The sequence below is a fragment of the Lolium perenne genome, chromosome 5, assembly GCF_019359855.2.
Source record: "Lolium perenne isolate Kyuss_39 chromosome 5, Kyuss_2.0, whole genome shotgun sequence".
NCBI lineage: Eukaryota > Viridiplantae > Streptophyta > Magnoliopsida > Poales > Poaceae > Lolium > Lolium perenne.
The window spans coordinates 187,572,657-187,583,276 of NC_067248.2; the positions used below are offsets into that span (position 1 = coordinate 187,572,657).

The 10,620-nt window shown below is 44.3% G+C and overlaps 1 long non-coding RNA gene across 1 annotated transcript; it reads right to left on the reverse strand.

The window, feature by feature from the left end:
- Window positions 1–7,730: 7,730 nt before the first annotated feature.
- Window positions 7,731–8,520, reverse strand: LOC127298110 (uncharacterized). The gene is made up of 2 exons (XR_007849615.2): window positions 8,329–8,520; window positions 7,731–8,215 (listed from the first exon to the last, which is right to left on the reverse strand). It is a non-coding gene; the product is annotated as an uncharacterized lncRNA (long non-coding RNA).
- Window positions 8,521–10,620: the final 2,100 nt, after the last annotated feature.

Below are 10,620 nucleotides of genomic sequence, written 5' to 3' on the forward strand. Positions count from 1 at the left end.
CACCTAGCTTGGCCGGCCAACCCTAAGGGGAGGAGTCCCAGGCGGACTTCCCCATGGTGGCCGGCCACCCCCTTCCAAGGGAAGGTGGGAATCCCACCTTGAGTGGGAGTCCATCCTTGGGTAGGTTTCCCACCATATGGAAGTTTTTGGGTTGGGGTCTTATTCGAAGACTTGTAGTCCAACACTTGGGGGTTCCACCTATATAATGAGGAGCAAGGGGAGGGGGCCAGCCACACCAAAGCCTTGGCCGCCCCTATAGTGGCCGGCGCCCCCTCTCCCCAAACCCTAGCCGCCTCTCCTCCTCCACCTCTCCCGCATACGCTTTGGCAAAGCCCTGCCGAAGATCTCCACCACCACCGCCACCACGCCGTCGTGCTACCGGGATTCCGAGGAGGATCTACTACTTCCGCTGCCCGCTGGAACGGGGAGAAGGACGTCTTCATCAACACCGAACATGTGACCGAGTACGGAGGTGCTGCCCGATTGTGGCACCGTCAAGATCTTCTACTCGCTTTTGAAAGCGGCAAGTGATCATCTTCTGCAACAACGAGATCTAATCTCGTAGGCTTTGTAAATCTTCAAGGGTTAGTCTCGTTATCCCCTCGTTGCTACCATCTACTAGATTGCATCTTGGCTTGGATTTCGTTCTCGCGGTAGGATTTTTTTTGTTTTCTATGCTACGAATCCCATCAAACTTTACATGACCGCGTCTCATGAGACTTGCTCCACGCTTGACATGCAACTTGTATTGCATAAGTGGCTTTGCGGGTCTTTGTCTCTCTCACCATAGTTAAGATTCAATTTACTATTTCAATCAACAACACTAGTATCACCGTTGTGGTTCTTGTTCGTAGGTAGATTGGATCTTACTCGAAAGCCCCAAACCACGTAAAATATGCAAACACTTTTTAGAGGCGTCTAACTTGTTTTTGCAGGGGCATGTGTTGTGATATGGCTTTGTGATGATGACTATATTTGATGTATGAGATGACCATTATTGTATTTATGGCAACCGGCAGGAGCCTAATGGTTGTCTTTCAATTTGTTAAGACATGCGTGTCTATTCATCATATAATAACTTTATTACAAGTAGTTGTTATAGTAGCTATCAGTGATGGACAACCATGAAGCGGTGCCACTAACCTTGACTCCATGCTGGTGATGATGGAGATCATGTCCGTGCTTTGGAGATGGAGATAAAAAGCACAAGAAGAAAGGTCATATCATATCACATATTATGAATTGCATGTGATGTTAATCCTTTATGCATCTTATTTTGCTTAGATTGCGAAGGTAGCATTATAAGATGACCCCTCTCACTAAATATCAAGATAATAAAGTGTCCGTCCTTAGTATGCATCATTGCTAAGACTTGTCGTTTCGAAGCATCACGTGATGATCGGGTGTTATAGATTCTACATGTGCATACAACGAGTGCAAGCCAGATTTGCACATGCGGATACTGAGGTTAACCTTGACGAGCCTAGCATGTACATACATGGTCTCGGAACACGGGATACCTGATGGCGTGTACAACACACGTCCGTTGGGAACCCCAAGAGGAAGGTATGATGCGCACAGTAGCAAGTTTTCCCTCAGAAAGAAACGAAGGTTTATCGAACCAGGAGGAGCCAAGAAGCACGTTGAAGGTTGATGGCAGCGGGATGTAGTGCGGCGCAACACCAGGGATTCCGGCGCCAACGTGGAACCTGCACAACACAACCAAAGTACTTTGCCCCAACGAAACAGTGAGGTTGTCAATCTCACCGGCTTGCTGTAACAAAGGATTAGATGTATAGTGTGGATGATGATTGTTTGCAGAAAACAGTAGAACAAGTATTGCAGTAGATTGTATTCGATGTAAAGAATGGACCGGGGTCCACAGTTCACTAGAGGTGTCTCTCCCATAAGATAAATAGCATGTTGGGTGAACAAATTACAGTCGGGCAATTGACAAATAAAGAGAGCATGACAATGCACATACATGATATGATGAATATTGTGAGATTTAATTGGGCATTACGACAAAGTACATAGACCGCTATCCAGCATGCATCTATGCCTAAAAAGTCCACCTTCAGGTTATCATCCGAACCCCTTCCAGTATTAAGTTACAAACAACAGACAATTGCATTAAGTATGGTGCGTAATGTAATCAATAACTACATCCTCGGACATAGCATCAATGTTTTATCCCTAGTGGCAACAGCACATCCACAACCTTAGAACTTTCTATCACTGTCCCAGATTTAATGGAGGCATGAACCCACTATCGAGCATAAATACTCCCTCTTGGAGTTAAGAGTAAAAACTTGGCCAGAGCCTCTACTAATAACGGAGAGCATGCAAGATCATAAACAACACATAGGTAATAGATTGATAATCAACATAACATAGTATTCTCTATCCATCGGATCCCGACAAACACAACATATAGAATTATAGATAGATGATCTTGATCATGTTAGGCAGCTCACAAGATCCGACAATGAAGCACATGAGGAGAAGACAACCATCTAGCTACTGCTATGGACCCATAGTCCAGGGGTGAACTACTCACTCATCACTCCGGAGGCGACCATGGCGGTGAAGAGTCCTCCGGGAGATGATTCCCCTCTCCGGCAGGGTGCCGGAGGCGATCTCCAGAATCCCCCGAGATGGGATTGGCGGCGGCGGCGTCTCAGTAAGGTTTTCCGTATCGTAGCTCTCGGTACTGGGGGTTTCGCGACGAAGGCTTTAAGTAGGCGGAAGGGCAACGCGGGGGGCCACACGAGGGCCCCACACGCCAGGGCCGCGCGGCCTAGGGCTGGGCCGCGCCGCCCTGTTGTGGCGGCGCCTCGTGGCCCCACTTCCTTTCCCCCTCGGTCTTCTGGAAGCTTCGTGCAAAAATAGGACCCTGGGCGTTGATTTCGTCCAATTCTGAGAATATTTCCTTTGTAGGATTTCTGAAACCAAAAACAGCAAAAAAACAGCAACTGGCTCTTCGGCATCTCGTTAATAGGTTAGTACCGGAAAATGCATAAATACGACATATAATGTGTATAAAACATGTAGATATCATCAATAATGTGGCATGGAACATAAGAAATTATCGATACGTCGGAGACGTATCAATACCGAAAGGTAGAGCATGAGTCATATGAATGATATGATGAACAGTTTGAGTGTTCACCTTTGAAACTACATCTTCTCTCGTGAAGATCGGACTTGGTGTAGTGGATTTGGTTCGTGTGATCACTAAGACAATGTGAGGGATGTTGTTTTGAGTGGGAGTTCACCTAGTTAATTTAAGAATTAAAATGAACTCAATTTATCATAAACTTAGTCTAAACTCTTTGCAAATATGTTTTAGATCATGGCGGGCCCCACCATCAATTTTAATCAGTTCCTAGAGAAGGAAAAGCTTAAGAACAATGGAAGCAACTTCACGGATTGGATCCGTCATGTGAGGATTGTCCTCACTGCTGGACAACTGTAATATGTGTTCGATGCACCGCTAGGTCCCCCACCTGCAGAAACTGCTCCCGTGGAGGTGAAAAATGTTTACCAAACTCGGAAAATTAAATACTCCCAAGTTCAGTGCGCCATCTTGTACGGCCTAGAAGCAGAGCTGCAAAAGCATTTTGAAAACCACGACCCTTGTGAGATAGTCGGTGAGCTCAAAGCTATCTTTGAAACTCATGCGGCCGTGGAAAGCTTTGAAGCCTCGGAACAGTTCTTTGGCTGCATGATGGAAGAGGGTAGCTCCGTTAGCGAGCACGTGCTCAAGATGTCTGGGCACGCGAAGAAGCTCAATGACTTGGGAATAGTGATTCCTAACCAGTTGGGTATTCATCGGGTATTTCAATCACTGCCACCTAGTTATAAGAACTTCCTGATGAACTACAACATGCAGTGCATGAACAAGGAGTTACCTGAACTCTTCTCCATGCTGAAAATTGCTAAAGTGGAGATAAAAAGAGCATCAAGTGTTGATGGTCAACAAGACTACCAGTTTCAAGAAACAAGGCAAGCCTAAGAAGAACAACTTCAAGAAGGGCGGCAAGAAATATGCCGCGCCTCCCAAGAAGCCCAAGGCTGACCCTAAGCCTGATATTGTGTGCTATTACTGCAAGGGTGACGGACACTGGAAGCGCAATTGCCCCAAGTACGTGGCTGATCTGAAGAGCGGCCAAGTCAAGAAGAAAGGTATATTTGATATACATGTTATTGATGTCTATCTTACTAGTAATCGTAGTAGTACCTGAGTATTTGATACTGGTTCGGTTGCTCACATTTGTAACTCGAAACAGGAACTACGGAATAAACAGAGACTAGCGAGGGACGAGGTGACGATGCGCGTTGGAAATGGATATAATGCCATGTCATCATTTGCCTGATCCTAAGTTTCATGCAGGACAAAGACATGGAAAATAGCAATGAGCCAAACCCAAGACACCAATCTGGATCTCAAAACTGCCCCATTGTTATTGTTTCTTTGCAACTACAATGAGCCTGAGGAGGATGAATTAGATGCCCCAATGTTATTGTTCATTGCAACTACAATGAGTCTGAGGAGGATGAATTAGATGCCCCAATGTTATTGTTCTTTGCAACTACAATGAGCCTGAGGAGGATGAATTAAATGGCAGTGGAAGCCAAGAGAGCTATGGCACTGACAAAAGTGATTATGATGAGGATAACAACGACATCTGTGAGCCAAACGATGCATTCTTTTACACTATAACCAAAAAGAAATTTGCAAAGCAGAAGAATAGATGATTTGGAAGGCCACTTTTACTGGATAACGCCACAAGGATGGTTCTTCATTTTACACCGTGATTCATGTGCAATGTCTCTCTGGAATCCATTCATACGCTAGAAAATTAGTCTGCCTGCGGACAAGGAATTCCTAATTGAAAACACAACCAGAGGTTTACTATCGCATACGCCCACTGACCCCAACTGCATTGTGCTAGGTAAATTGCAGAGACACGGTGTTGTGGCATTGCCGTCCCGAAGGCAATGGTTGGTTTAAGCACACCTATGAATCAGATTTGCTTTCTGAAAGACGCGGTGCTGTCATTGGATGAATGCAGATTCTGACAGCCATTGGGGGCTGAGTTCTTTACATATTTTGGTGGTAATCTTGTGATACTGAAATTCATGCCTGTTCCTATTTTCACCAAATTTCCAGTTGGTGATAAATCAAATCATGTGTACACCTGTGTTGATAGATTTTTTTTAGAAATCTTGCGGGAAGTTGTTCAGGTTGATTTTTACTGATTTTTCAGAACCAAAGCAGGTGATATTCGTGTTCATAGGCTGGATATGGCAGAAAGGGTTTGGCTGCTAGTGCAATCGCTTGGTGATAGAGTGTTCTTCGTCAATCCTACATCACTAAGTGTTTGTTTGGATAGCAAATATTAGGGGTGGGTTTATAGAAAACGAGTTTTCAGCGAAATTTTAGCGGAAACAGTTTTGATAATATTTCTGTTAGTGACAGTTTAACAAGAGGGCAACGCTACGCATCGGGCGCCGGATATGGAGTCGAAAATCGGTCGTCCTCCACGCCGTCCGATTGCGATCCGACAGCCAGAATTAACTGCAACATGAATTTTGTGATTTGCCCCCTACTTTTGTAAACTGAAACTCAACCCGCGGTCCTTTACTTTCCCGATTAAACTGAAAGGGTGTATCCCTTTGGGCCTAACCTTCTCAATATTTACAACGAAAATGCCACTCTGCAGATCATCTTTATATATTTTTTAGTTAATCATAGTTTGGTATGTGTTACACACATTCAGTTTCGGCCTTTTGTTCTTCAGTCTGTAGCTTTTTATTTGTTGGCATGGGCTATTCACTATCCGCACAAATGGCACCACATCTGATTAGCAAGGGACATTTTTTGCATTTTCTCATATTTTGGACATGTTATTCCATCATACTATCTCAGTTCTTAAATAGTCAATGTTTTTTCTCTTTTGCATGTGCTTGTTCATTCATCTATTTAATCTCTGAGTTTATCTTATTTTCTCATTAATATTCTACTTTAGTTAATCAGTTTGTCTTCTGACCTTTGTCTGTCACTCTTATTTTTGTTGTCATGGATCCTTATTCTTTGTTTTGCAGTCTCCAATGATATTAATAGAGTCCATTAGTACCTATTTTTTCATTTTATGGTGTATTCTTCCTCTTTGTTTCAGAGTTAATTATTTGGTAACATCTTAAGCTCTCTCGTTCTTGCTCTCCTATTCTCTCAGAGTTCAGATTTTCCATCTTCAAAGTTTTTCCCACAGTCACTATTCTCATGTAAGTTTTATTTACACATGCACACGGTGTAATGTAAGGATTCAACTTTTCTCTTGGTTCTTACGTTATTACTCGACATTGTCCTGGACTTTCCCTTCCTATTCTGCTGCATTGGACCTAGCCTAACTCACACCAGCACAACCACTAAAGCAACTCATAGGCAAAGAAGTACTTTTTGTAACGTGTTCTACTGCTGGACTTTAACATACTCCAATTCCACGTATGTTTGCTTGCAGAGCTTCTTTGCCTTTCTTCTTCGGTGCTTCTAGTCCTAGGTCTGTGTCTTTTCTCTCCATTTTTCTTGTGGGAGAGTATCGATCTTGAACTTCTAAAGAGGAGAAGGAGCACCTTTTTTGGGGGTTGCAGCACGGCAGCACGACGAGCTGTTTTGCTTGCTGGAATAGGAGGTCAAAGAATGGGTATCTAAACGAGCCGCTTGTAGGCTTCGCTCGTGATGTATCCCTTAGCTTGTGAGGAGCGATTAGGATTCCTCTACCTCCCGTCGGTGGCCGCCTTCGATCTGGCCGCCTCTGTGACCTTGGGGCCATGGAGGTGCATCGGATCATGGCTCTCGTCGCCGGGAGGGCTACGTTTCCCAGTTTTGGGTGCTTCGTTTCCCGTTTTTAGGATTTTTGTTTGTAGGGGCGGCGTTTAGGTGGTGGTCGTGGCGCCTCATGCAATAATATTTTCCCGGCTTCAACCCCATCTCGACGGCGACCTCGAGAAATTTGTGGGTGTGGTGTGGTCTTCGAGGATTTCGTCTGGCTGTGGGGATCTTCGAATCGTCAAGGAGTTTCATCGGCAGATCATCCTACTTATTCGTCTCCGGGACGGACGTGGTCTTTTCGACCCGTTTGGCGACTTCCCGTCCGCAACCAACAATGTCAGGCAGACTCAGGGAGGAGCAGCAGCGACGGCGCCCCGTCAACACGGTCTAGAGGTTGAGGATGAAGGGCTTCTCAAGGATCTCGTTGTAATTTTTGTTTTTCTTAAGCTTGCTTTGTACTATTCGATGTTTCTTAATGCCAGTGTCCTATTCGCAAAAAAAAAGGGAAAAAAAAGAATGGGTATCTGGGCTTACACGAAATGCACATTCTGTTTGTTTGGCTTTTCCTTTTCGTGGACTTTTAAAACTCAATGAAAATCATGGACTCAAAGTCCACCGGTGGACTCAAAATCTGTCTGTGACTCTGTTCCGCGCGGAAGAAATATAGTTTTTTAACTGAGTCTTTTTTTTCCCCCCATTTAGCTTGTTTTTCGTTTTCTGATTGGTTTAGAAAAAGTATCTGTTTTCGTGTTGAAAAACAACTAGCTGCTCTAAAGTCACTCCCGTATGTAACAGAAAAAAGTGTTTTCGCACAACTGCACCGGCAGGGCCGGCCCTAACATGTCAGGGCCCTGGTGCAAGACAAAAAAAAAGGCCCCCCATACACAAGCAATAGAGATGATTTCTGATGTTTTATTTCATAGAAATTTAATCATTGAATACAATTTTGGCCGCTACTCACATCTTATTGCATTTCAGCTCAAATTCTAGCTCGTGCTCCTGCTCACGCTTGCTCTTGCACTCCAGGTCTCGTGCCAACACTCCAGCTTGTACTCTGATCTTGTATTGACTTGCAAAATATACAAGAATTATGTAAACCATTTTTTTCTAAAATTTGTTGAGGTATTCAATCTCTCTTGTGACATATACTTTCTCAATGACATGTTGGCACTACACAAAATGAATTAGGACATACAATTAAAAGTTGAAACGAATGCACCTGGAGGCTGCAGCCAAGATGATGCCGTGCTGGCCCTTGCTGCTGGCCGCCGGGCGTTGTTGCCGCTGCGCCGGCCGCCTTCATGTCCCTGCCCAGCTGCGTGTTGTTGCCGATTCGGCGATTCCCCTGCTGATTTCCCACTTTCTTCAATCTTTTGCCTTGCTCAAGCACATGAGGATTGGGGAATAAGGAAGGAGAAGTGGTGGAGATCGGCAGGAATGACCAAGAACAAACTAATCTTGAAAAATATATAGAAGGGGATTGTACTTACCGTTGCAAGTTGGGGAGAGATTTCTTGGGAATCAATGAATCATGATCTCCTCCTCCATTAATTCCTCCAAAACGGCTAGAAATCTCGACGAACCAGAGCCGCCCCATCGTCGATGCCATGGCGGTGATTGGGGAACGGAAAAGTTAAGGAGCAGCCGAGAAGGTCAGGGGAGAAGACGATGCGTAAGGCAATTTCCACGCAACCGGCCGGACAAGTCAATGCCTTTCCTTTCGTTATCTATGTGTGCATACAGCGGTACAGGCAGGTGAGCTGATTTTGATTTTTTTTTTCTTTCCAATTTTCCAAACGTGAGCTGCACCTCCACTTGTACGTACTAGTATACGTACTAGTATTCGATCGGGGGCCCTAAGCGATTGGAGGCCCAGTGCGGTGGCACCGGTTGCACCGCCTCAGCGCCGGGCCTGTGCACCGGATAGTACCATGCTAGCTAGTTGTTGTAGAAACAAGAGGTATATACATTTTTGGTGCCACAACTTGTACTAGATGTGCAGTTTAGTACCAGAACTTGCAATACGAGCACCCAGAGTACCACAACTTGCACCGAACGAGCAAATAGGTCCACGGCCAATCGAAAGCGGACATGTGGCATTGTGATTTTTGCAAAAAACACCATGTATATTTTTTCTCGCAAATATGGCTTTATTGGTTTTCTTACGTGTGGGTCCCACTTGTCAGAATATAGAAACAATTAAAACAAAGTATCGTTCTTGGTGGGTTTCGAACTCGTGACCTGGAGCAGCCTAAAAGGCATGACTGCCACTGAGACAGTTAACACTTTGATGAACTAGTTTCGGACTTCAGTTTATTATATAGCTGCTTGACGGCGGCATCTTCATACATGCTTAAATACATATTTAGAGGATACATCGTTCTAACTAACTAAGCTATTATATCTTCTCCAAGCGCATGAATAGCAATAACGTGAGCTACATGCACTATATGATAGGATTTTGCCGTTGTGAAGACCTATTGAACGTACATATGTTGTGTTCGTTGACAGTCCGGAATGCGGTGGCATCATATGCGACGGAAGCGACGGCGTCGACGGTTACCGTAATGAGCCAGTAGAGAGCCGGAGAACAAGCGGATGTTGCACTACCCGATCGATCACATGCGGCAGTCAGTGTAAGCGTCCATGTGGCTGGATGCACGCTACGACTACGAGAGGCTTGCCTCCCATCTCGTCTCCTTTCACATGTGCAGACTTAGCAGATGCTTTAGCTAAAATCACCAGAACAACTGGGTGTGGTGTGCGCTTGGACAAGATATAATAGCTTAGTTAGTTAGAACTATGTATCCTCTAAATATGTATTTAAGCCTATTTGAAAATGCCCGTGCCTTCAAGCAGCTGTATAATAAAGTGAAGTCCGAAAATAGTTCGGCAAAGTGTTAACTATCTTTGTGGCAAGCATGCCTTTTAGGCTGCTCCAGGTCACGAGTTCAAAACCCACCAAAAACGCTACTACTTTATTTTAGCTGTTTCTATATTCTGACAGGTGGGACCCGCACATAAGAAAGCAACAAGTCCATATTTGCAAGAAAAAAAATATATGGTGTTTTTTGCAAAAATTACAATGCCACATGTCCGCTTTCGATTGGTTGTGGCCTATTTGCTAGCTCGGTGCAAGTTGTGGTACTCTGGATGCTCATTTTGCAAGTTGTGGTACTAAACTGCACATCCAGTGTAAGTTGTGGTACCAAAAACGTATATAGCTCTAGAAACAAACACTTCTTTCCATGGAGTACTCCATTAACATTCTACCAATTGCCCATGGCATGGTTGTACTCACGGTTGGTCCTGGATTGATTTTTTGGATAAAGAACATATATTAATATCGTAAAGATATCAACTACATCTAGGCTCTGCAACAACGCAGTGCGCTAGCGGCATTACGAATGCACACAACCTAAAAAGAAGAAGAAGAATTATAATAAAAAAATTCCGCTACAGTGATCTATGCCGTTTAGCAGCCATACCAACACCACCAAAACATCACCAAAAGCCCATCTCCAAAACCGACGCCTCAAAAAATGAACTGTGCACAAACACCGTTCGCCTGATCAAAGATCTTAGGTTGTTGATTGATGAATGATGCTCTTGATTTCACGAGATTATCTTATATAAAGCTGTAAGCCTAAACTATTGGCAAAAAAAAATCAGGTACATGATAATCTTTTAGACCTCGTCCAGGGTTGTGCGTAGCAATAGTTCCTCTCTCGAGGTCATACTGGTACAACGCCTTGTCCTCGTACGTAAGAAAGTATATGCAG